This window comes from Amphibalanus amphitrite, unplaced genomic scaffold (assembly GCF_019059575.1).
Source record: "Amphibalanus amphitrite isolate SeventyFive unplaced genomic scaffold, NRLGWU_Aamphi_draft 000013F_arrow, whole genome shotgun sequence".
Taxonomy (NCBI): domain Eukaryota; kingdom Metazoa; phylum Arthropoda; class Thecostraca; order Balanomorpha; family Balanidae; genus Amphibalanus; species Amphibalanus amphitrite.
This window is the reverse complement of record NW_024881509.1, coordinates 698,687-726,150: the sequence shown is the minus strand read 5'-3', so window position 1 is coordinate 726,150 and position 27,464 is coordinate 698,687. Positions and strand designations below refer to the sequence as shown.

Sequence of the window (27,464 nt, the reverse complement as noted above, 5' to 3'; positions counted from 1 at the left end):
AGATTATCGGGAACAGGGCCGGGCCCAACACCTGCACAGTAAGAAAATGCTCGACGTGGACGAGTCTTTCGGCAGAATGCGCTAGCATTCATCGATACAACCCCATCATCGACCAATCTGGATCCATTAAGTTATCTTTAGAGGTTTTTATATTTCGCCAGGCCGTTTGAAAACTGACCAGGCCGTTTTCAAATTACCTAGAACGTTTACAAACGGCTGGTGTTTTCAGGCCGTTTTTAAACGGCCTGTAACATATCAATGTGTTTGTCCATGAAATGGGGAGCACACTGGGTGGTCGCAAATAAACGCATATCAAAACGCAGTGTGTTCTGTTTTACATGCAAATATAATGGGAGAACGAACTTTTCGAATACCCTGTATATTGTGGGAAAATGACGTTGCAAAACTTTTGAGACCCGCTGTACGCCAAGCTGGCACCGGTGGGTGCGCGGCGCGCGGCGCGCTGAATGCGCCCGCCGAGCGGCAGGTGTCGGGCGGCCGCTCAGCGTCCGGCGCCGGCGCGCGCCGCGCCGCGCCGCGCCGCGCCGCCGCCCGAGTCTGGTATTGATCGCCGGCGGCCTAGCCCCGTGAGCTGGCGCCGCCGCCGGCTCCGGGACGCTGCGCTGCCGGCCGGCCTGCCCAACTCGCCGCCGCCGCCGGTGCTGACAGAGGTGCAGTGACGCTCACAGGGAGGTGCCCGCCGCCGCCAGCAGTGATCCCACTCCAGTGCAGTGGCGCGCAGTGGCCCGCCGACCAGTCCATGCCGCCGCGCCTGCCACCGGTACCCACAGCAGCAACCAGTCGCAGCGCGCCGGCAGTGGTTGCTGGAGCGGCGTGCGGCAGCCAGGTAGGTGCTCAATGCGCAGCCTCACCGGGAGACCTGGGCCGCCAGCTGCGGCCGGTCTGCACGGCCGGACCCCCTGTCGGGTGTCGGAGTGCGGCAGTCGGCAGGCTGCCGACACAAGGCTGCCGTGGCGGCACGTTCACTGAGCAGCAGGGGCGTCACTTTCTATCTCTTTGGGGGGGCTTGAGCCCCCCCCCCCTTTGGTAGATTGAGCCCCCCCCGCCCCTGGGAAGCTTAGAGCCCCCTCAGTATTAATTTTTAATTATTGACAAAACAAGCACAAACAGCAGAACACCAACATAATGTTTTTCTACTTTCCATCATCATGAATTTTCAGGTTTGAGGATGAGCACTGAGCACTGAGGATGCTGACAATCAGACGTTGACCTAACCCGGTGACACAGCTTAGCGTCGTCCGCAACGTTATTTATTTACGTTATTTATTTACGTTATTTAACCCGCGCCTTGCTAGTGGCTTGATCTTTCCGCTGAGTGCTGGGGGGAGGGGGGGCGTTTTCACGCCCCCCCCCCCCGTCTAACTCGGCTCCTGGGCCACGAAGCGACACGCAGTAAGCGGCAATCGAAAGAGCGTCAAAAAATAAGGAAGAAAACACTTCAGTATTTTTTTTTTAAGGTATGGTGCGCTAACGGGCATACACTGTGTAAACTGCTGTAGGTGAAACGAAAGCAAATACTTTTCAATAAAAAACTGCGATTGCAACATGATGACAAATAGTTAGATCAACTCCAAACCAAAACAGATGCGGCTTTTTGTGACCCCGCATTAGAAGCAGCAGACTTTGGGGATCATTGCCATGTATAATTTTTGCCATTTGTATGAAATGCACGCACGCTAGCGGCGTTTGAAGTTGCGAGTTTCTGACAGTCATTTTACGACATAGAAAATGTCAGGACTTCTGACAATCATACACGAGGCCGGATTTGACAAAAACATGAAAATCATGTTTTTTCAGACACCCGAAACATTTGCCTGACTTACCATATTACGATTTATTCGATTAGGTGAACTTGAAATTTGGGCCTTTTCGGTATTTATGGCCACTCGTGAACCCCATTTGCATCACTGTGCAGTACTGCAAGGTGTACCACAATGGCTCACCGTCGAGGGCGCCAAGAGTGTTGGACACTGGAAGAGGCGCCTTCGGCGCCCGGAAATGATCGTGGAAGGAGCCAAGGAAGGCGCCCGCTAGATTTGGGAGGGGCTTAAGCCCAGTGTGCCCCCCCCCCCTTGGCTGCGCCACTGTCCAGAGGGCATAACTCTAAACTCTAAAAAAATCTAAAAAAAGCCGTTTTCATGAAAAAATGTTTTTTTCGGCAATAATGTTTGACTCAAGAGAGTCACGGCATTCATTTTGACAGCATCGTGTTCCTCTCGTCGAGACACGTCGAATGCGCTATTTTTTGACATTGAAAGGTCATTTTGAAAAGTTTACCTCAGGTCAAGGTCATGACCTGTCACCTGACCGAAAAGGGCCATGCTGCATATAGGTCGATCCGTATTGTCAAGCTGAACACATCTGACATGTTTTCACCGCTTTAGCGCGGAAAAAACACGCTAGTTTTTTTCCGCGAAGCTCTAGCTCGATCAGGGGCCAAACGGCAATGGGGGTCCGTCGTGGTCAGCTTCCGGCAAGGGGGGTCAGTTTCACCGTCGTGAGGGTGAAGCTGACTGAAGGCACGGTGGTCAGCACCACCATGCCTCCTAACATCCATTATTTCAAAGGCTGATAGAGAAAAAGATTCGTAAAAAGCGGTCGACTGCTCCGAAAAATGGGTCCTTCCAACAATGCCTAGGCCAATTTTTTATTCTCTGCTTACTGTTCCATTGTCCCTTTGTAAAATCACAGAAATAAAATCCAAATTACTCGAATTGCTTGCACCGTTACCTCGCGTTATTGTGCAGTGCTGCAAAGTCGATTGATCGACTCATGACAACAGGTATACCTCCTAAAACCCGCAGCACGGTAAAACTGGCTTGTTGTATGAGCCTTTTCTTTTGACTGAATGTTTCTTGGCCAGTGGCGGATCCAAAAAGCGGTCCTGGACGCTGCATGTTGGGGATATCCATAAAGTTTTTTTTTCCAATTTCCAAAAACTCGCCGAATTTCGATTCCTTACGCACTGCTGAGTGCTGAGCACTGAGCAGTTTAAAACAAACTCAAACTTCTACGATATAAGCTATCCGGTTGAAAGGGCCTCAGTTTTTTATATGCCAGGCTACTTGGGTGGGACTAAATGCTTACTTCGAAATCTAAGCTGCGTTGCGGCATTGGCGGTTATGTGCGGCGTGTATGCCGCATGATTAGTAACCGGCGACCACTAAATTAAAGACTCAAACGCTCCGACCGGTTCTCAATGAATAACACTGCATACCAAAAATGCCAACCGCTCTCGTCATAAGATATTTAGCTTTAAATAACTAGGTTATCTATATCATCATTTTGAACCAACTTACTACTTTCAACTTAACTCACTCATTCCTTCCTTTGTTGGCTCCAAACAGTCTTTCGATTGTCTGGAAATCGTATGCTAAATCCCGTACCTGTATGAGACTGGTGCATATAAAGGCCGATAAAATAATTTGAATAGGCTCTGGCATGCGATTTCCTGGCTACCCAAAAAAAGTCTGTTTCAGTCTTGCTATCAAAACATGACCTCGCCCGCACAGGGGGGGGGGGGTTGATGCAACCCCCCTAAGGTTTTTCGCGAATAACTCGCTTAAAAAGCGGCTGATCGCGACGAAACTTTCAGTACCCTCGCATTGATCAATTTAACACCCACCCTGAAAATTTCATGACCCTGACCAAAATGACCTTTGACCTGTGACCTACTTTCCGAGACCATGTTTGGCCGGAATCGCGATTCGGCGTATGTCGGCTCGCATTAGCCGCGCGTTTGCAAGCTTTTCGTGGTTTCAAACGTTCAAACATGTGATTTGATGTTGGTCCCATGCACAAGGGTGGATGTCAAGGTCACCTGAAGGTCAGGTCAGGTCATTGACCTTTGGTGACCTCGGGTGACCTCGGTTCACTTTTTCGAGTTTTACATGTTTTTAGGCTAGTTTTTAGAGCTGATTTCGAATTTAGCAACCATTTGAACATTTACGAAGTAGTGTTGGTGCATTCGTAACATGTTACGAAGCTGCAGAAGCGGTGACACGTATTACGAATACCCATCACGACCCCTACCGGTTGACCTGACCTGACCTGACCCGATGCTGGTCTAAATGCTTAAAGACATCGTCTCCGATCAAAACTAACACGATATTCGTGATCAGCACCCCGGAAAACCCCATGGCAGCCACACTACGACGTTCTAACAGGTCCCAATTTTCCCGCCTTTTGGGTCATTGACCTGACCTGGAAGGTCAACCGATGACCTAGGACCTTAAAATTGGGTATCATCGGCTTCCTCTCGTCACGGGCAACACGCTGGTTTTTTCCGCGAAGCTCTAGCTTGATCAGGAGCGAAACGGCAAGGGGTTATACCTTATACGTTCGCGGCTGGAAAAAACACCAATACGGGCGAGGGTCAAGTTGAAAGTATTAATTTGGTTCAAAACGATGATGTAAATAAGTTAGTTATTTAAATCTAAATATCCTATGGCGAGAGCGATGGACATTTTTGGTATGCAGTGTTATCCATTGAAAACAGGTCAAAGCTTTTGAGTTTTTAATTTAGTGGTCGCCGCTTACTAATCATGCGGCATACACGCCGCACATAACCGCCAATGCCGCAACGCAGCTTAGATTTCGAAGTAAGCATTTAGTCTCACCCGGCTACTTGACTTGGTGATCAGATCTTAGGTGTTCTGCACCAACTTGTTACACAGGCTGCAAAAGTTATGTTTTAGAGCTGTTTTGCCAAGTGATTTTGCCAATTTTCGCGCCGCCAATTCATACTCGAGTCAAAAAAAGATCGTGAGTTGTGACCCTCATTAAGCACCCTCATCAAGCATGTGATTAGGCACCTTCACACGCAGGCGCAGGTATGTTATTTATTTCTGTCTGACTGTATATGCATTACCTACCAAACTGGTGGCACATGTAAACATTTGTACCTCGTAGAAGACAAAAGGCTTTACCGTTAACGGTGTCAAATTGAAACTGACTTCAGACTGTAGGTACTGTGTAGGCATTTGGCCCATAACATTAGACAGATAGTGCATCGGCCTGAAAAAGTACAGTAGGTAACAAAATCTACATATAGGTTTAAGTTTTTAGCCGGCCGATCCGTCCCCTGTCGAAAACCCGTAGGTAGGCGTACGTACAAACATCCCAAACATGGACAGTTTTGCTGCTGACTGCTGAGCCCCCCCCCCCCCCTGACAATATCGCAGCGGCGACAGCGGCGCGCTGCCTTGCCCAGCCGCGGCGGCTCTCCCAGCCGCAGACCCGCCGCCTGGCGGTGACCTGCGGAACTGTACACGGAGAAGAGGGCACCCCTGGCGCTTTGCCGCGTGGTGTGATCAGGATCGGATACCTCAATGCCCAGTCGATCATTTCAAAATTGGACGATATCATGATTCTGCTACGTGACCAGTAGCTCGACATTTTGTGCCTTTCCGAGACCTGGCTGTCACCGCAGATTTCAGACCAGTTTCTGGCCTTCCCGGGCTACAGCGTGCTGCGACAGGACCGAGAGGAACGGCGCGGTGGCGGCGTCGCCATCCTGTGCCGCTCGGAGATCGAGGCACAGCGGATGTTGATGCCGGCGGGCGGCGCACTGGAGACCCTGTGGGCGTCGGTGAGCTGGCGGGGCGGTCGCCCGACCACCGTCGGCGTCGTTTACCGTCCTCCCGACAGTCCGGAGGCCAGCAGCTTGGAACACCTGCAGGAGCAGCTGAGAGCCGCCCGCTGCCTCGGCCGGCCCGTGTTCCTGCTGGGAGACATCAACTTGAATGTGCTGGACGCTGCCTCGCCGCGGATCTGCCGCTACAATAGCCTGCTCTCCGAGCTCGGTTTAGTGCAGCTGGTGAACCAGCCGACTCATCTTCACCCCGTGCCGACGGCGCTCGACCACGTGCTGACCGACCAGCGAGACCCTGTGCCTGAGGTCGAGGTGCTGCCGGTCGCCATCAGTGACCATCAGCCCGTAATCGTCACCGCGCGCCTCGGCCGTGTGCGCAGACCTCCTGAGTGGCGCACGGCGCGCCCCTGGCGGCGCTGCGACTGGGACGCCGTCTGCCTGGAGTTTCTGGGGGCTGACTGGTCAGCGGTGGACGGCGCTACCGATGTGAACGTATGTGTCCGCGAGTTCATGACCATTTGGAACTCCGTGTTTGACCGACTCTGCCCTGCGAGACGAGTGCGCGTCAGTAGGCCGGACTGCCCGTGGCTGGCCGACGACCCCGCGCTTCGGGCACCGATGTCGGAACGTGACGCCGCCCGCGACACCTGGATCTGTCTTCGGTCTCCCGAGTCCAAGGCAGACTACCTTCGGCTCAGAAACTCTGTAAAGAGTCAGCTCATCAAAGCGCGTCGTGACTTCTTCTGTGACGAGTTGGCGTCGGGGGACCGCAGAGACTTCTGGACCAGGTTCAGACGCATAAGTGCCACTCGCCGGCCCCGGCCTGCTGCCGCTGCCGACGCTCCGGAGCAGGCAGCTGCCTGGGCCGACGAGCTGAACAGGCATTTTGCCACCGTAGGATCCCGCATCGCTGACGAGCTGCGGCAAGTCGCGACCGAGGGCCGGCACGCTCAGCGCCCGCCCACCGTCTGCTCCACCAGCTTCCAGCTCCAGCCAGCTACCCTGCCAGAACTGTGGCAATGCATCCAGTGTATGAGCGCGTCCAGGGCGGTGGGGCCGGATGGGGCAAGGGCGCACACAAGGGGGGCACACGGGCCCGTGCCCCCCCCATTCGAGTTGGGGGGCCCAACTCGAAGGATGAGGGGCCCATTTGATGCGGCCGAAGGCCGCCTCAAATGGGCCTGTAACTAATCCTTAGACCACCGAAGACCGTGTACAACGGGCCCTCAAATGGCCTTAAAGGGCCCTCAGATTGTCTCAAAAGGCCCTCAGATGGCCTCGAAGGGCCCTCAGTTAGCGTCATAGGGCCCTCATCTGGTGTCAAAGGGCCCTCAGATGGCCTTAAGGAGCCCTCAGATGACCTAAAAGGACTCTCAGATGGCCTTAAAGGGCCCTCAGATAGCCTCAAAGGGCCCTCAGCTAACGTCAAACGGACGTCAGAAGGCCTTAAAGGGTGTCAAAGGTCCCTGAGCTGGCGTCAGAGGGCCATGCCCTTGCGTCAAATGGCTCTCCGAAGGCTCTAAAGGGTCCTTAGCTGGTGACAGAGGGCCCCCAGCTGGTGCCAGATGGCCCCCCAGCTGGCGCCAAATGGCCATCAGAAGGCCTCAAACGGTCCTCAGCTGGCGTCAAGCGGCCCTCAAAAAGCCTCAAGGGGCCCTTAGAAGACCTAAAGGGGCCCTCAGAAGGCCTTAAAGAGCGTCAAAGGGCCTTGAGCTAGCGTCAGAGGGCCCCCCAGCTAATGTCAGAGGGCCCCGAGCTAGCGTCAAACTTAAAGTGCCCTTAGCTGGTGTCAGAGGGCCCCAGTTGGTGTCAGAGGGTCATCCATTGGCGTCTAATGGCCATCAGAAGGCCCAAAAACGATCCTCAGCTGGCATCCAACGGTCCTCAGCTGACGTCAAGAGGGCCTCAAAAGGCCTCAAAGGCCCTCGACTGCTCAAAGGGCCCTTAGAAGGCATCAATGGGAACTCAAGAGACGTTAAACGGCCCTCAAAAGGCTTGAAAGGGCCCTCTGCTGATAGCAAAGGGCTCGCACCTGAGTCAATAAGAGCCTTGTCAAAAAAACGGACCTGAGAAACCTTGCCGGCCCTGGTTATCTGCGGGACTCCTACACTTACCTGAGTGGCCCCCGTTTACTGAGGGGCCCTGGTTATTGATGGGGTCCCTGGTTACTTAAGGGGCGCCTGGTTACCAGAGGGGCCCATGGTCACCTGGTGGGCCCCTGATCAATTGAAAACCCCTGGTCATCTGAAACGCCCCTGATTACCTAAAGGGTCCCATCACTTGGATTCATAGCAAGGGAGCGAGGGGGTACGTGCCCGTTCTCGGGTTTAGGGTTCCTTCGAAACCGAGGGGCCCTGCGGCGCCAGTTGGTAGCAGAGGGTTCGCGCTGGCCGCACTTCAACTCGGAAGGACACCGCAGGGCTTGTGGGGGGACGTTATTGGCTCCTATGTAGCCACAATTATCTTCATAAAGGCCCAATGCCGGTTTCTGAGAGACCTCGCCGGCCGCTCAGGGCCCTAGTAACGGCCAACGAGGGATTGGCTGCTATGGCTCCACATCCGTCTGTGATAGACACACGGTCCACACCAGTGTTTCTAAAGGCACCCACAACGGCAACTGCGAGGCCCCTCGCCCCACCTCCAAGGGACCCCCACCAGCGCATCTTAATGGCCTACATCGGCGGCTCTGAGAGTCCCCACACTAATGCCTCTGAGGGCCACGTACCAGTGACTCTGAGGGCCTCTTACCAGCCTCCGAGTGTCCTTGCCAGCCTATGACGGGCCACTTTCCACTTGCAGGCTATTTTGCAGGGCCACACACATGCCAATGATGGCCCCACCAGTGTCTCTAAGCCCTAAGACCCCGCAACGGCGCATGTGAGGACCCAACACCAGCGCATCTGACGGCCTTTCACTGGCACCTCTGAGCGCGCCACACACCGGTGACTCTGAGGAGCTCGCTCGCTTCGCTCGCTCGTAAAATACCATGTAAATTAGGCATTAGTGTACATTAGGCACACTCCTCGGGCATAAATGATACTTTTGCTTGCCAATTTTCCACATTTTCTCATGCAAAGACCGTTTTAAAGAGACCTGTCTGCCAGTGAGACTGGACCCACCGTGCCTCCCTCCTCCCATCGAAAGGTCCTGGATACATCCTTGCCTGAGCTGACCCCGGGCCCCCGGGTGACTCGCGGGCCCGGGGTCAGGTGACCAGCAGGTGACCCCCTCTTGGGCGAAATTCTGGGTACGTGTCCGACATGCATCGTACGTAGTCCTGTTGATTTGATTCATTGGTTAAACATTAGAGATAAGTTATAAGCTGGATCTCTAGTCTGTGATCCCGCATCGTATCAGATATAATGATATTTCATGTTGATGTGCCTAAAAAAATATGCGAATATACGTGAAAAAGGAGTGCTGCTCCCGCTCCTATACACATCCGGGCCAAACACTAGCCGCGTTTACATAGGGCTAGTTGCCAGATAGTGGAATTCCACTAACGAGACATTTTTTCCACTAACGAGACATTTCAGGCACCTTCAGATAATTCTGACGACCTATCCGGCCAGAAGGACCAAACCGATTGACAAAAATAAATACATCGTGGCGGAAGAACACCAAGAGGTACTTCAGGCCTAGACATAGTATAGATGTCGCAACTCGCGGCCTTCCCGGCAGTAAGGGCGAGGTATAGATGACGCTACTGCAGCAAGTCACTGGGTGCGAGTCGTGGAATGGAACGGAAGATACGGAACGGGGGCTTCTTAACGGAAGCTTATTCGTTTAATTTTCATTTAAGAATTGATTTCGTGCGCTAGGGAAAGAACATTGTCTTCTTTTTTCATACGTCTGCACCCCCCACCCCCCGTCCCCTCCATCCTTTGGATCAGCCAGTGTGCAGCAAGAGGGTTCATCGGAGAAAAACAACAAAGAGCAATCCTCCCTGAGCCTGTCAGGTCAGAAATAACCTGAGCATAGGCGACGGAACGGGGAGGGCACCGGGGCACCGTGCCCCCCTTTGATTTTGGCCTGCATGGAAATAATGGGACCAAAAGTCGGCGGTGCCCCCCCCCCCCTCCGCGGCTACTGAAGCTGAGGACCGTTCGTTATGCCCTACTGCCCACGCTTCTTAAAATTTCAGTAGTAGTCAGTTATCTGGCCAATGTTTCCGTATAGGGGCTGGCAAACACAACTGAGCCTCGTGAGTGGGATGAGTACTGGACACAGAAGTGGACAATCTGTTGGCAAGAAGCCCGCAAGGATAATATCTCGAAACTCAGGACTACGTATACAAAAACTTTAAATGCATCTAAATCTATACTATAATCGAAAGCCGCATTGTCGTGAACTACCGGCACGTGCGTCCAATCACCGTCAAGAACGGAAGTCCGACCTACAGCAAGCACGACAGTCCGATCAAAGATGTATTGAATAATAACTAGCAACTTTAAACATCGCCTTCCTCAGCCACGCTCTACACCGCATCACATAAAAAACCGCCAATATCGATTACAAAACACACATAAAGGAATTCCGTAGGTATAGATCAGAGGAATACTTCACCTCCTTTATCTGGCGCGTCAATAGGTATAAAGTAATCTTTGGCGTCTACGCACTAGCAACATCTATAATGCAAACAGCAGTTCAGAAACCATCCACTACAATTGCAACAAGGCAAGGGTTGGTCAAAATAAATTATAGTCACCGTGATAAATAGCAAACGAAATACAGAACAAGCACAACAAAGCATTCCACACTCGTTTAGACTGTACAACATGCCTACATAAGACATTGCAGCAGTGTACAAGGAAAACATTCTTTAAATATGCTAACGTGGGGAGTTTTAAAAGTTTGGTGAACACAGTTACGAGTCACTGCACAAGAAATGTAGCGCGGTCGCCAGCCGGCCCAGGCGAAAGAGTCGACGGAGACGGCGTCAAACAAACCCGAGAGGGGGTAGTTTCATCCGCATCAGCGGAGGCGCTCTCTCTACCAAGGTCGTCAGTTACCAGCTGCAGCACCCTGCTGGCGATTTGATAGCTGCTCTCATTCTCAGCTGGCTGAGCGCCATGTGCCGGGTCATCCAGCTCCATGATTTCCCCTTTCATTAGCAGCTGCTGTTGTCGGTATTGTTGTTGCGTTCCTTTCAGCCGCTGCCGCAGCATAGCCGTACGGTTCTGGATGGTTCTCACGGCGGCAGCCAGGGTCATCCGTCCTGCCAGCTCCGCCGCCAGGCGCGCGGAGCGTCGCGCGCGCCTGCCTTGCAGATAGTGCTGCCCAAGTCGATCGGCGGACGGCGCTACCGTTGGGATAGGGCGCCAGCCTCACGCGCGAGGGCGTCCATCCGCTCGTTGCCCGGAAGCCCGCAGTGTGCAGGAACCCACTGCATTATCACTGGCTGGCCCCCTCGGTGAGCGCTGCCAGCAGCCCCCATATGTCTGCGGCCAGAGGGGCTCTCTGGGCCGCCGCGCCGCTCCGCAGGAGGGCCAGCGCCGCCATCGAGTCGGTACAGACGATAATTATCGAAAGAGAGGTGTCGCGACCAGTCTTGGTCAACAGCTCCTCCAACACCGCTCTTAGGGCGAATAGCTCGCCGCGCGTGCTAGAGCAGAGGGCGCCTGCCGCGACACGCACCTCCCGGATGTCGCGGTTCAGGGGGGGGGGGGGGTGGCCCCTCCTCCTTCATCTAGCACACCATCGGTGGCGGAGCTGTCTGACCAGATCAAGCTCGCCTCAGACGGGAGCTCCGCCAGACGACTTTCCGCCGCCTTGGCTCGCCAGCCGTCGCGCCCAAACTCGCTTCAGGCCGTGAGTCGGCGCGGAAAGCCGGCGCGGTGGCGTGGCTTCGCCATACTAGCCTTGGGCGGGTTGTCCTCAGAGAACGCGTTCGCATTGGCGAGGAGGCGAGCAGCGCCACGAGTCCTGAAATGACCAAACAATATCAATAGACAATCAAAATTGTGAAAATTGGCATTAACTGCGCAACTGATGTTTGCTTCTTTGTTTATTAGGGTTTACGGGCGCTACGGTGGTCATTTTGCACCCATGACGCTGTTCTGGTGAACCTGCGCAACTGAGCAGTGATCATGCCATAACTTATATTTGGCGTAGTGGCAGGGTTCCACCTAAAATTTCGGCGCACGTCAGGTGTAAAGTTACATGCGACAAATTCAGCGCATGTCAGTTGGGGAGACTAACCCCGCGTTCGATGTCTCCCGGACGGCAAAGATTTTACGCCGTCCGGCCAATCACGTTTCATAACCACAGCCGAGCCCCCGCTGACCTTGGACGGGATTGGCTGGACGACGTAGAATCTTCGTCATCCGAGAGACATCGAACGCGGGGTAAGGCTGCTGGAGTGCTGGACTAATATAAAACGAGGGCACCAAAAATTGATCCTAAATGACCATACTTGGACATTAATGCAGACCCTCTCTGTATCACCAATTGTCAGAAAACAACCATGTGTTTGAGAGAGCGTTAGAGAGTCATGAAGCCAGGATAAAACACAGTGCTATTTTCTCAAAGCAGCTTTTACATGATAGAGTTAGGTAACTCTCTCTCTCTTCGTTAACCATTCGCAAGGCCAAAAAGGCCTATTGGTTTTGAAAGGCATTGGATTACAAGCTGAGCATTTTTTACTTTATCATAAAATGTTAAACCTGCGTGTAGATGAAGTCTGAACGGTGGTTTGTAGGCTGATAGGTTGGAGGTTGGAGGTTAGTAGGGAAGGGAAGGTCAGGATAATTTCTGCTTTTTATTTTCATTGGACGCCTTCATCAACACACGCATCAAAAATATTTACTTGAGCATCTTCAACCCTCAATATACAACAAGGTGTGCCACAACAAATTAAAAATTGATGATATGCCAATATATGGTCATGATTTTTACCACCAGAATTGAGTTAAATGCCTATTGATGCCTTACCTAATATTTTGATACCTGAAATCTGATTAACCAAGCATTTTTTCTTGTGAATTGGCAGTCTAAAATTTGGCTGGCTTGAGCACGACGCTATTGCTCTAGCAGAATCTCAAACAGATGTCTACCAAGTGCCACTCCCAAGAAAGTTTTTCAAGATTCTAAAACCACAAACTTTGTTGCTGCCTGATCATGTGATGGTTAATCAAATGATAGCACTCCATCTGAGGCCAGTTTTACAAACAGAAAATAGCCACCTGTCGGATTATTTTGCCTCAAGGCTAATTCACATATGGAGCGTAAATGGTGAAGCCCAGGTTTAAAAGGAACAGGTTTCAAGACAATCGGCATGACAAACCAACACCTTACCTGCAGTTCAAGTTTGTCGATTTCTTTATCAAAATCTAGTCTTCGTCTAATCCACAAATCAAGATAAAATTACTGGATAGGTACAACTTCTTCTTATTCTTCTTCTGCACCTCACCCGCCGCCCCCTACACTTCTCCCTTATTCTGATAAATATATTTACATAATTTTCACAAAAATGCCACTCAACGGGGTAGATCTAAAAATCAAAATGTGCAGGGCTATACGGCCTTGGCAGGGCTTAAATTTTGAGCTATAGAGTTCTCAGTGATTTTGAGACACCCAATATGTCTTCGGCACGCCGTATTTGTCTCTCACTGCCTGCGAATTCGGCGATATGATTGGTCGAAGGCCGACGCTATGGGTCCAAGAAAAGGCCAAGATTCCTGCCAAGATTCTTACAGATAGCCAAGGCCGATGACTGACGTGACTGACGGCATGTTACTGCCCTTGGCATATTGCCAATGCACTGCTCGGTCATATCCGCAGTAATGTCAACAGTCATATCGGAAGTAATATGGTAACTATACGCAAAAACCATTTGGCGTATAGCTACCATACTTTTCCGATAACGAGACATTCTAGATCAATCTCTCTGCTGTTGGCGACATCTGCTGAGAAATCCCAAGACCGAACGCAAGCACATAAAAGTAATGCACTCTAAGGATGCGTTCGAAATCTGGGAAGTGACGGATTTCATTTCTCAATGCGTGTCCCACTCCAGCCTTCCCCATGCTGTTCGTTCCGCCATCTATTGCCATGTTTCGCATTCGCATTTCATGAATTCACCACCCCGCCAAGTAGGTTGGTATCAAGTTGGTATAGGTGTCGCATCGCTCTGGTCGATCAGGCTGAGCCAGCTGTCTGGAGAGTGGAGCCGATCCGAAAAAAACGCAGAAATTCAAAAGACCGACTCCAAAGCAATGGCAGCATGCATATCAATAGAGCGTAATTCTGTCATGATTGCGTCAGAAGCAAACATAATGGCAAGAGTTTCTTGTGTGTCGGTAGGCGCGTGTGGAGCCGCTGGACCGACCGGGGACGTACTCAAGGGGGACGGACGGGGTGCGCCTCCCCCCTAGGGGTTTTCAGGGCCCATGCTGGCAGAAGGCCCACGTTGGCCAAAATCACGTCGGAGACGAACGAAATTCATGGGAATCCCCAAAAAAATCACGTCAGGACAATCAAGGCTCTCCGACTCGCCTGCCACCTAGGGTCATTCAATTTACTACATGGGGCCTCCTGTGAATAGCCGCTAGTGTCTGTGTCTGACCACCTCTGACTCCTCGGGTAGAGGGCCCTCTGTAGGTAGGAGGCTCTCTCTACGGGATTCCTCCGCTCCCCCCCCCCCCGCCCGGCCAAATTTTAGGTTATACGTGCCTGCGCTAAGCCGGCGTCGGAGAGAGGAGTTGACGACCGAATGACAAGGAGTACTCGTCCTGAAAGTAAACATTTGGAATACAAACAATCCAAAGCTGTTCAGTATTTATATCCTTCGAGAGCAGTGCCTTCAATTTGGATACACTTAGCATTCATTTCCCACACCCGTGTACACTCCACGAAAGCTTCTCCGCTGCGGACTCCCGCTTCCGCCGATGCGTCAGTTTATACCCTGATGGCTTGCTGGGGAGGGTGGCCAAGTGTCGCTGTGCCGCCAGGTGTAGTTCATCAGCCGAGGCGTCGCGCTGCAGTGTCCCGATGTCCAGCCTGAAGGTGAAGTCTGGGAAGGCGGCCACCTCCCACGGCGGCGCGCTGGCATGCAACCAGGGGGTCGAGCAGCAGGGCGATCCCAGCCGCTCGCCAGGTTTCGTGCCCCACCCCACGCCAGCCCGTCACCGACTTCAGTCGGCTGGGCATCTTCCGCGATAGTCCTGAGGGCTTGCCCTCGGGGAGCGCGTGCGCCTTGGCGAAGAGCTTCGCTACCAGCACGTCTCGCCGGGCGGCCAGCGGGCACCGGCGTCAGTCCGGCCTCCGCCATCACTGCGTGGGCTGGGGTAAACAAGGGGCAGCCGGTGATATACGGGTAACCGCCTGCATCTCCCTCTGGAGAAGTTCCACGGGGGATTGTGGCGTCACCAGGAGCCAGGTGGCGGCCGCGTGCACCAGCACTCCACGGACGTATCCAGACGCTACAGCGCAGAGCTGTCGTTCATCTAGTCCCCAGCCCCGCGCTGTCAGCTTGCGAAGCTGCTGGATCCGGGGCACACTCGGGAGCGGAGACTGCGGCAATGGGCCCGACGTGAAGGAGCAGGTTGAGGGGGTGGCTCCAAGTAGTTTGAGACGGTCGGCTGCTGGAACCGACTTTCCGTCGACTTTGATGGCGCAGTCCACGGCGTCCGCGGCGCTCTTGGAGACGACGAGCAGCTGCGTATTTCACCCGCTACCAGCATCTTGGACTATTTTGCCCAGCACACTACAGCGTCCGTCGCCTGCTGCGTCCGGCCCCAGCTCAGCGTCGTCTGTTTCCATTAACACTCTGAAATGACAAAACAATTAGGAATTAAAATCAAAGTTCAGCACTGACCAAGTTTAACCAAACTTGCCATTTCAACATAACACAGTGAGCTGTCAGAATGCTGTTCTTTTGTGCTTTGACACAGTTGCAAAATAGGTACCTTCATACGTATATCATAGAAGTAATTACCGGTTATTATTATTGGAGTATTTTTTTGCAGCATTCTCGTCAAGTAAAATACATTATCTTCTTTAAAAGGACCATAGTGTGAGGTGTAAATACAGTCTGTAAGGTTGTCCAGACTAATTGTGCCCCCATTTGTACGGCCTGGGCTGGAGCATGTACTGTTGGCATGTTTGCACGTTCGCTTTGGATTAATCTGGCATGCTAAGCGAATGCGATGGCAGCGCCTGGCATTGCTTGCATGCGGTGGTTGGCATTGTTGGGAAGTGTTCTAACTATCTGTTTGTCCCGCTTTGTCCACAGCGTCGACTGGGTTGAATATACTTGTATTTCTGAGTGAACAGCTTCTCACATTTGGTGGCAGCCATTCAACCCAGTCTGGAACCCACTCTTGCTTCCGAAGACGCTTGAGGTGGCAGAATTCCAGCAAGTTAATGAGTTTTTGTGATAGCGTGGAGAAAAAGTTCAAGCACTCTCTTAAAGTAGCGGCCAAGGAGCCACGGACACAGGACATGGCGTGTGCCCCTGTTAAGCCAGACCAACATGGATGGTTCTGGTGATGTGGAAAGATTCTTGGCCCATTTTGAAGTGGTGTCAAAAGCCAATAAGTGGTCAGAACAAGTGCAGTTCCTGCAGCTCCCTGCCTGCCTGACTGGACCAGCTTTGATTTTTATCGCCAGTTGCCTGCCATGGAGTGTACTGACATTCACACACTGAAAAAGGCGCTCAAAGCTGAGTATCATACACCAGCTCTCCCTACAGATTATGCCATCATGCTGTCCAAGCGTTCACGCATGCCTGGAGAAACTGTCATGCAGTATGGCGAGGCTTTGAAGAGCCTTGGCAGGAAAGCATATGCTGCCTTCAGTGAAGAACAGTTGGAAACTGTTTGTCGCTCCACATTTCTGAACAATGTTGATGAAGCTATGAGAGTGCAGTTACTACTGACCCTGAAGGAAACAGAAAGTTACAGGGACCTACTGCAAAGAGCTCGACAGCTGGAGCAGGTAATGGGACCTCGTGTACGTCATATTGAGGAACAGTCTCAAGAGCACCGCCTGGAGGATGAGGTATCCAAGCTGTCCCTGGTTGTGGCGAATCTGGAGAAGAAGGTGGATGCACTCCAGGCAGGACGACAGGAAAGGACTCACAGACGTTCACCGCCGGGGCCGTGTCCGAACTGTGGCCTGGAGGGACACTGGCGTAGGGAATGCACCAAGCCCAGTAAGGATCGACAGCAGACAAGTGCTGCAGAGGTTATTTGCTTCAAATGCAATACGCCTGGACATTTTGCTAAGGGCTGCGCGGCCCGGTTTCAGTAGGCGCGGCTGGCGGGGGTGGGCGGAGAGTGATTCGTACCTCTGTACGTCCGCTTTACCCCGAGTCGGCCCCGGCCGCGCCTTGCAGCTGGAGCGCGGATTACCTGAACGGTGGTGTTGTGTCGTCCTCCGTATGGAGGCCGGCCGCGGCGGCCCGCGGCTCGTCGGTGCGTGGATCCTGGAGCCGGCCCGCTCCGGCCGGCGGCTCGTCGGCGCTGGAGTCCAGTAGCGCGCCTGCTGCGGCCGGCGGCTCGTCGGTGCGTGAATCCTGGAGCGCGCTCGCTACGGCCGGCAGCTCGTCGGCGCTGGAACCCTGGAGTCCGCCCGCTGAGGCCGGCGGCTCGTCGGCGCTGGAGTCCAGAAGCGCGCCTGCTGCGCTCGGCTGCTCGTCGGCGCCGTACCCCCGTGGCGCGCCTGCTGCGGCCGGCGGCTCATCGATGCTGGAACCCTGGAGCCCGCCCGCTGCGGCCGGCGGCTCGTCCGCGCTGGAGTCCAGAAGCGCGCCTGCTGCGCTCGGCTGCTCGTCGGCGCCGGACCCCGTGGCGCGCCTGCTGCGGCCGGCGGCTCATCGATGATGGAACCCTGGAGTCCGCCCGCTGCGGCCGGCGGCTCGTCGGCGTTGGAGTCCAGTGGCGCACCTGCTACGCTCGACTACTCGTCGGCGCCGGACCCCCGTAGCGCGCCTGCTGCGGCCGGCGGCTCATCGGCGCTGGAGCCTCGGGGCGCGCCTGCCGCGGCCGGCGGCTCGGCGCTGGAACCTCGGGGCCCGCCTGCTGCGCTCGGCTGCTCGTCGGCACCGGACCCCCGTGGCGCGCCTGCTGCGGCCGGCGGCTCGTCGGCGCTGGAGTCCAGTAGCGCGCCTGCTGCGCTCGGCCGCTCGTCGGCGCCGGACCCCGGTGGCGCGCCTGCTGCGGCTGGCGGCTCATCGATGCTGGAACCCTGGAGCCCGCCCGCTGCGGCCGGCGGCTCGTCCGCGCTGGAGTCCAGTAGCGCGCCTGCTGCGCTCGGCTGCTCGTCGGCGCCGTACCCCCGTGGCGCGCCTGCTGCGGCCGGCGGCTCATCGATGCTGGAACCCTGGAGTCCGCCCGCTGCGGCCGGCGGCTCGTCGGCGCTGGAGTCCAGTGGCGCGCCTGCTACGCTCGACTGCTCGTCGGCGCCGGACCCCCGTAGCGCGCCTGCTGCGGCCGGCGGCTCAACGGCGCTGGAGCCTCGGGGCGCGCCTGCCGCGGCCGGCGGCTCGGCGCTGGAACCTCGGGGATCGCCTGCTGCGCTCGGCTGCTCGTCGGCACCGGACCCCCGTGGCGCGCCTGCTGCGGCCGGCGGCTCGTCGGCGCTGGAGTCCAGTAGCGCGCCTGCTGCGCTCGGCCGCTCGTCGGCGCCGGACCCCGGTGGCGCGCCTGCTGCGGCTGGCGGCTCATCGATGCTGGAACCCTGGAGCCCGCCCGCTGCGGCCGGCGGCTCGTCCGCGCTGGAGTCCAGTAGCGCGCCTGCTGCGCTCGGCTGCTCGTCGGCGCCGTACCCCCGTGGCGCGCCTGCTGCGGCCGGCGGCTCATCGATGCTGGAACCCTGGAGTCCGCCCGCTGCGGCCGGCGGCTCGTCGGCGCTGGAGTCCAGTGGCGCGCCTGCTACGCTCGACTGCTCGTCGGCGCCGGACCCCCGTAGCGCGCCTGCTGCGGCCGGCGGCTCAACGGCGCTGGAGCCTCGGGGCGCGCCTGCCGCGGCCGGCGGCTCGGCGCTGGAACCTCGGGGATCGCCTGCTGCGCTCGGCTGCTCGTCGGCACCGGACCCCCGTGGCGCGCCTGCTGCGGCCGGCGGCTCGTCGGCGCTGGAGTCCAGTAGCGCGCCTGCTGCGCTCGGCCGCTCGTCGGCGCCGGACCCCGGTGGCGCGCCTGCTACGGCTGGCGGCTCATCGATGCTGGAACCCTGGAGCCCGCCCGCTGCGGCCGTCGGCTCGTCCGCGCTGGAGTCCAGTAGCGCGCCTGCTGCGCTCGGCTGCTCGTCGGCGCCGTACCCCCGTGGCGCGCCTGCTGCGGCCGGCGGCTCGTCCGCGCTGGAGTCCAGAAGCGCGCCTGCTGCGCTCGGCTGCTCGTCGGCGCCGTACCCCCGTGGCGCGCCTGCTGCGGCCGGCGGCTCCTCGATGCTGGAACCCTGGAGTCCGCCCGCTGCGGCCGGCGGCTCGTCGGCGCTGGAGTCCAGTGGCGCGCCTGCTACGCTCGACTGCTCGTCGGCGCCGGACCCCCGTAGCGCGCCTGCTGCGGCCGGCGGCTCATCGGCGCTGGAGCCTCGGGGCGCGCCTGCCGCGGCCGGCGGCTCGGCGCTGGAACCTCGGGGCCCGCCTGCTGCGCTCGGCTGCTCGTCGGCCCCGGACCCCCGTGGCGCGCCTGCTACGCTCGACTGCTCGTCGGCGCCGGACCCCCGTAGCGCGCCTGCTGCGGCCGGCGGCTCATCGGCGCTGGAGCCTCGGGGCGCGCCTGCCGCGGCCGGCGGCTCGGCGCTGGAACCTCGGGGCCCGCCTGCTGCGCTCGGCTGCTCGTCGGCCCCGGACCCCCGTGGCGCGCCTGCTGTGGCCGGCGGCTCATCGATGCTGGAGCCCTGGAGTCCGCCCGCTGCGGCCGGCGGCTCGTCGGCGCTGGAGTCCGGTGGCGCGCCTGCTGCGCTCGGCTGCTCGTCGGCGCCGGACCCCCGTGGCGCGCCTGCTGCGGCCGGCGGCTCATCGATGCTGGAACCCTGGAGCCCGCCCGCTGCGGCCGGCGGCTCGTCGGCGCTGGAGTCCGGTGGCGGGCCTGCTGCGCTCGGCTGCTCGTCGGCGCCGGAACCCCGTAGCGCGCCTGCTGCGGCTCCAGCCCAGGCTGTACAAATAGGGGCACAATTAGTCTGGACAACCTTACAGAGTGTATTTACACCTCACACTATGGTCCTTTTAAAGAAGATAATGTATTTTACTTGACGAGAATGCTGCAAAAAAAATCTCCAATAATAATAACCAGTAATTACTTCTATGATATACGTATGAAGGTACCTATTTTGCAACTGTGTCAAAGCACATGTAAAACAACCATTCCCGCAATTGCTCCTTCTCGGTGGAATTGGGAGTGGAAAATTGGGCTTGAAAACTGGAGGTGAGAGTGGAAAATGATTTGCATTTGGATGTCGTTTCCCACCCACATCTACAAATTTTGGGACACTGCGCAGCAGTCAATGCACATTATGGTTCAGTCACAAGCCTTGCTTTAATCAACGAAAGAAAATTATTTGTTCTATCATGCATCATGAATTAACGAAATTTTTGTTCATATTTTTGTTTTTACCTTTTCTCATAATTTCATGCACACCTTAAAATCATGAGACTGTAGCGAGCAACTGATTTGAAGATAGAGCTACATTTCTCGACATTATCAAAACATCTTTTTCCAAACATACCTATCAACATCCTGGAAATATGACTTAGCAATATATTGAGGTTCCATACCCTTGACAAGGCAAATGCACCAGCTTTTAAACCAAAACAACTTTACCAACTTTTAAATAAATTTGTGACTTCCACAGATACTACCTTACAAAAAATCATTGTTGTTGCCTGCTGGATCGAAAAGCGAAAGAGCGCCCTCGCCCCTTCCGTGAGACCTGCACAAACTTACCAGGTGTCTGCAGTCAGAACACGACACCGTAATCATATTGAAAAAGGGCATAGCGTATAGAAGAGTAGCAACTAGCGTCTCACTGACCTTAGACCAAAATATTTCTATTCATGACATCCACGCAAGACCAATGCAATGTAGATAGGCATATCAATACAGAAATGATATGTCCAAATATGTCTTTGCCGCGTCATAGATGTAACGCACTGCGGGGATCTCCAGAGATCTGATTGGCTAATATTAGCCAATCAGTAGCATATGTTACTGGAAACTGTCATAGTGGAAGTAAATTGGTAGCTGTTTCAGCTACCAAATTGATAAAGGAAATAGGGAAAATTGCTCATTTTTCACGAACACCAGTCATACGCTAATCAAAGTAGAGCTAATGAAAATGGCATTACTGACCGGCCCCTGCTTCTAGCCACCCGGGGCCGGTCGGCCGGCCGGCAGTCAGTCGCTGCCCGGGGCTGATTTCTGAGGGACTTGCAAAAATGTTTATTAATGAAATGTTTTACGTAATAAACTAGATGATTAGATACATGTACCGGTTCTGAGTCGCATTTGAGAAAAAAAAACATGCTAGCGTATAAATATATATGCTTTGAAAATTAAGCTGGTACCGAAATAATTGTTTTACCATGCATTGACAAGCCAATTGCTCAAGCTTCAAACCAACCGAAATATAGCCCGTGGGCCGTATTTTTTTTTTTGGGGGGGGGGCCTTCGGCATGGGGGGCCCAGTTCGAAGGTCGTGCCCCCCCCCCCATTCAAAAATCCTGTGTGCGCGCCTGCTGCCGGCTATCGAAGTCATGTGCTCAAATAACCAATCGGTGCACACTGCACAATGTGAAGGAGAAGGCCGACGAGCAAATAGCAACTTTGACCGCGGCGCGGGAGCGCCCGTACGGGCTCATATTGGGCCGTACTGGCGGCACATGGAAGATCTCTTTTCTCGCCCAAGTGTTGTAGATACGTAAGTGTCTGTGCGGTCGTGCGTTTGTAATCTTTGATATAACCATGTGAATATGTAACTACAACGAAATACGTGCAACAGGGTTGGGACCTATCTGCATGCTCTGTATGTTTTGGTAAAATAAAAAAGCTCAGAATTTTTAATGATTTAATTTAAAATCACTTTGTTAAAAAAATGCCTAGTTAGTTCAGAAATTAATTATTTGTGGCTGAAAACAACTTGCTTCTGATTGGTCGGGCTAATCATGACGTCACATGTAGGTATATAACTGTCTGTATATTTGGCGCAGTTGAGACATACATTTTCTATGTATTTTCCTATGGTAAATCGGAGTGATTGGTCGTGTTTTCAGTGTCTCTTTATTTTGCGCTGGTATTGCGTGGCTAAGAAGTTTTATCAAGAATGGCATATACTAAAATGTCCTTTAATAATGGAGCTTCAATATCTGTGAGTTTTATTGGCAAGCGAAAACTGATTTCGCTGTTATTTTATCTGGAAATTACTCATTTTTTTAGGTCAATATTCAAAATATTTTACGGGAACAAGTTGGCACTTTTCTTGATTTTTGCACTCAAATCGCGTGCGATTCAACTGTATTGGAACTTGCAAAGAAGCTTGGTGATTAATTAACTGCGTTGTTATGGCACTGTTTGCAAAGCATGGATAATGAAACTGTGCCAAAGACTTAGCTACATAGCAATGCCTCAAGTAATACGCAGGAGGGACAGAATTCAGAGTCCGACCGAGAAGAATCGGTGCAAATGCTACGAAGACTAGGCAGCTCTGATACAATAGCTAGTCGTCTCACTACTCTCACTCCATTAGACCAGCTGATTCCTGACAGCACCGACTCGGATGCAAAGATGGAGCTCATCTTCCAAGCCAGAAACCAGTTCTTTGATGGAAGATGTGATGCTGCCTCTGTCTCTGCTTTGTTGGCCACTTTGGACGGGGCGGAGCTCCGCTCCTTGCGTGAGCGGTTATTCGCCTGTCATCCAGAAATAGTTCCTTCGTTTGCTGGCCGTTCCCTGATTAGGTGCAATACGGGGAGCTGTAATCAGGGAAGTAACTTTCCATATGAAAGGGGCGCAGGTGCACCCCCGTCCCCCATCCACTAGAAGTGCACCCCCATAGGCTAAGCGGCGCCCCACACGCCGCCCCACACGATTAGCTCTAGAGCAGATGGCGAGGGTGATTTCCCGGCTACATTCCATCTCGGCGTCGTGATGCTTGTGGGCTTGGAAAATGTCCAGAGGGTAGTGTAGGGGTAGGGTTGAGCTCAATAAGGTCCTTACATTTGAAAGGTTTGAACAACCCGCAATCAGCACAACATACCACAAGTTTAATAAAAAACTACCAAACTCCGCCCAACTAATATTAATAAACATTACAGCCAAACTAATGGTCTAAATAAAAATATATCTCAAATCCTAACAGTTCTCGCGGGTGATGGCGCCATGAGTTGCTATTATCCAAAACAGATGCAAATAAACATGTTTGTATAATGTATGCTATATGTATGTATGTTTGTTTTAAAAACGTTGCAGCGGCGCTGGGAACTGCAGTCTTAGATCTGGGTATGTTTAGCATCTGCAACTCTTCATATACACGTTAACCCTATTTCGGACGGGGGAGGCCTTTCAGGATTTTCTTGTACAATTGTCAAACGCCGCGAGACATTCAGCTCATATTTGGTGACTTTTCCTAAATGCTCATTGCGCACATCTCAGCAAAAAAAAAAAAAAATGCCGGGTCAGGTCAGGTCAGGTAACCAGAGCGGGTTTGTTGACCCCACCTCAGAAAAGTTTGCAATCACGTCAGAGCTTGAGTTTTTCACGAAGTTATTTCCTCTCATCAACTCTTCCAAACAGTACCTGCAGTATGTGTCGTTTGTATATCTCAGAATTTTTTATGTGACCTGAGGTTAGGTCAGAGTCGTGACCTTTACATTGCAAGCCTATGAAAAAATATTGAAATGCGACCTGCCTCGAGTAAACGAGTCAAAACCGCCCAATTCTTTAAGAATTATGACAAATTATCTCATCTGTAATGATCCAGGTGCCATTTACTGACAGGGACACCGGAGAGGGTTATCTGAGGGCGAGATCATGTGAGGTGATATCTACCAATTACCATACATCAATGCTCACAATACTTACAATATTGACAATGCTTACAATGCTGTTACTCGTACAATACTTACGATGAGACCAGCAAGCACTCTGCCGTTACAGTTCAAACTTCTGTTTCGAAAACCGACGTTACACACATTCGCTGCCAGCATAACATGTATTGTTTGACAGTAACAAAATACAATTGACATCTGTACCCCAAACGGACCGCCATCCACTCAAATTTTATAACCCTGACCGGTCAGGGGGCGAATGGAGGTCATCTCCTGGGCATTACACTCAGCCCTTGCACAAAATATCTCACCTCACAGTGATCATTACAATATCTCCGACTTGATAGTGGGTTTCAAAGTACTTGCATCAGCTCTTCTTGCTATTGCAGACGATCATCTCCTCAGGGTGATGTTGTTCGGGACATAAACGAAGATCGTTTTCGGAGTTTCATAAGTGCTACTGCAACAGCCTGGCACAAAACAGGACTTGTATGCCTTTCTCTGTACTTTACTCTTGAGTTTATCATAATAAAATTGTTTATAATTCATTTTACGCTTCTAATTCGCAATGTCCTTTGCTTGCACACGGTAGATTGCTGGTGCTGGTAGTTAATAAAAGGCACGGTAAATATAAATTCAGTTGGCTCTCAACGCCGTCAGTTATTTTCATAAAGAAGAACAAATAAATGATCAATAATATGACAGGAATGTAAACATTTTAATCGTAAAGTAGTCTAAATATTGGAATGAGCTTTTGCTTTTTCAGCATCCTCCGATTCATCATCTTTATCATTTGAAAATTCGAGGTACATAAAATGTTTATCACGCGCTCAATGGTAAGTGGGAATAGTACACGGCAGACACATCAATTTTTGACACTGAACATTTCATCCGTAAATGTTTTAGCATAATTTAAAGTTAAAAACAGCGCGAATGGCAGAGTGAAACAAACAACATCTTTCACCCATTGATATAACATGTAATCTGTGGTGCGCCAGATGCGCCATTATTTGTCAACCGCAGAAGGTGACATGTGACGTAACAGCATCAAGAGCATCTTTTTTCAAGAACTTTTCAAAACAAGTTTCCTATCTTTCTTCCCCCATTTCTCTCAGGATATTGATTTTATGAGGCAATGGTATGCACCATAAATTCTGTGAAAATAGTTGGATCATTTTCATGCATTCTTAAAAAATCGAGTTCCCAACCCCACTGAAATGTGATGTGCATTTCTTAAAGCCACGTACAGATGTGGTACGGACTAGCCGAGCCAGGGAAATCCAATCCAGGGAAAGTCCAGTCCAATCCAGTGCCCAGGTCCAGGGGTGTTTCCCTTTCCTTTGCATTGCTATGTAAATGAAGCAGCTACCGAAAATGAAATGTTAGTGACTGCAGACGAAAGGTCTCAGCAAAATAAATCTCGACCTTAAAAATTGAATCACGGCGCCAGAATAGCAGTTTCCATTTTTCCCCATTGACTTATAATGGTGAGGTCACGAAAATGACCTGACCTCATATGACCTTTAGGAAAAATCCGAGAGATACAAGTTGTGAGACTCATAATGGATACTAGATCATGCAAGTTTCATTTCCCTGTGACATCTCCTCTGGCAGTAAGGGCGTTGCGAAGTTGCGACATCTGAAGACCGTGCAGAGGTTCACTCATGACGTCATAGCCAGGTCAGTGACCTGACCTGACCCAAAAATGCGGTTGGTGCCAAAAGATCCGGCTTGAATCGAAGGTCAGGTATGCCAAGTTTCAGCTCTCTATCGCCAGCGTGTTCGGAGCTATCGCGAAAAAACCCTATGCGGGGGGGCCCTTCTCGGCCGGCGAGGGTTGAACGAGAGTTGAGAAAGGCCCCGAAGATTTCGTGTCACGCTTTGAATGAAAATTATGTGTCAGCACGTTCCAAAACTAATGAAAATCAGCTATAAAATGTACGGAGTCTTGAAGATTTTGGCGACTGCGACTCTGACTCTGGTTTGAACTGCACGCTCCAAGTTCCAACCGAGTCTGACCTCACAGGCTCACAGGCGTTCTGAGAAAGGTACCCCCCCCATTTTTTTCCGACTCCAAAACCTCATCGGATCGGATCTGTATCGATCTCAGGGCAGGGGCGGAGCTTCCTATACAGTTGGTGGGGCGGCTGCCCCACCAACTTGTCATTTTGCCCCACCAATAAGCGTTTTGCCCCACCAACTTTAGCTAATTTCTAAGGCTTTGTTGCTTTGCAAAATAATATTTTTCGCATTAAAGGGCTTTGGAATGTCTGTTTAATGCACAATATTATATCTGTAATGATGGGAATTGATTCAGTGTGCATAGGCGGGAACGGGGGGGGGGGGGGCACCGGGGCACCGTGCCCCCTTAAATTCTACAAGGGGGTCACCAATAGCAAGGTGCCCCCCTTAAATTTGATGTATTACTATCAGGGGCGGATTCGGGAAAACTCCAAGGGGAGGGTCATGAATCGAAGTGGTGCCCCTACCTATACCCAAAATAAGAACCTCAACGGATTTCGGCCACTTAATTTTGGTGGTGCCCTATTTTCAGTTTTTTATTTTCTTTATTTTTGGTTAGTCGTGCGATGACTGGTGCCCCTGCTAGGCCGCTGGTGCCCCTGGAAAGACTGTGGTACCTACCTACCCTGCCCCCTGACAACCCTACGGTGGGCCCTGCACATGACTTAGGTACCCATGGGCCCTGACAGGCCCGTGGTGCCCCTGACAGGCCTGTGGTGTCCTTGCTAGGCCTGTGGTGTCCCTGGGCCTTGGCATGTCTGTGGTGCCCCTGGCGAGCCTGTGGTGCCCCTGTTAGAACGCAGGTGCCTTGACAGGTTTGTGGTGCCCCTGACAATCCTAAAGTGCCAATGACAGGCTTGTGGTGCCCTTGACAGGCCCATGGTGCCCTTGCGAGGCCGGTGTTTCCCCTGCGAAGCCGATAGTGCCCCTGGCAGGCCTCTGGTGCCCCTGGCAGGTCTGTGGTGCCCCTGGAAGACCTGCAGTGCTTTTGCTAGGCCGATGGTGCTCCTGACAGGCCTGTGGTGCCACTGACAGGCCCGTGGTGCCCATGCGAGGCCTGTGGTACCCCTGGTGGGCCTGTGGTGCCCCTGTCGGCTGTCAGGCCTGTGGTGCTCCTGGCAAGCATGTGGTGACCCCAGGCCCAAAGTCATGACCCATGTGACCTCCCCTGGGATTCGCCACTGATTAGTACTGCGATGGCTTCTTGGTAATTTGATACATGTAGGATTAATGGAATTTATTAAATGAGAATAAGGAAGAGACAAACACATAGGTACTTGAGGATCAGCTTAAAATTAACCACACATACGGGGGTGAGCTGCCATTTTCGTTTAGTAAAAAATATAAAAAAGTAAAAAATAATCGTGTCAGGGCTGTGACGAAAACGAGTGGCCTAGATCCGATGAGAAAACAGGATTTGGGGGTACCCTAGGTTTGGCTCCTTGAGCTGGTGGCCCCCCTTGTCTCAAATCGTTCCGCCGCCTATGTCAGTGTGGCATTTTATTCAACTTGATAATCGGACATTGTGAGTTCGACGACTTTTTGCCCCACCAATTTTCCTGGGATAGGGGAAGGTGGGGTAAGACGGACCAGCTAAGGTTTGAGGCCGCATATCTTGCTACACTGCTCTCGTATTTCATATTATTTATAGTCTTCGGAATGCTCAATCCTTCCTCTGTTGATATGTGTAAAGACTTAATTTCAAATTAAAGACATCTAGGTGGTGGATACTGGATGCTCTTAAAGAGGGATGTCAAAAACTCAGACAAGGAAAAACGTGGGGTAAGACGGACCACCCAGCAGTGCCTGCTATCCGTTCATGTGTGTTACACTTCTGCTCTG

General features: G+C 52.9%; 1 protein-coding gene across 1 annotated transcript in view; it reads left to right on the top strand.

The window, feature by feature from the left end:
• The first annotated feature begins 646 nt into the window (after positions 1-646).
• LOC122383683 (rho GTPase-activating protein 190-like) overlaps positions 647-27,464 on the top strand; it is a 406,057-nt gene continuing 379,239 nt past the window's right edge. The window contains exon 1 of the mRNA XM_043370373.1: positions 647-847. The gene's annotated coding sequence lies outside the window, so the exon portion shown is untranslated. The remainder of the gene's footprint in view (positions 848-27,464) is intronic.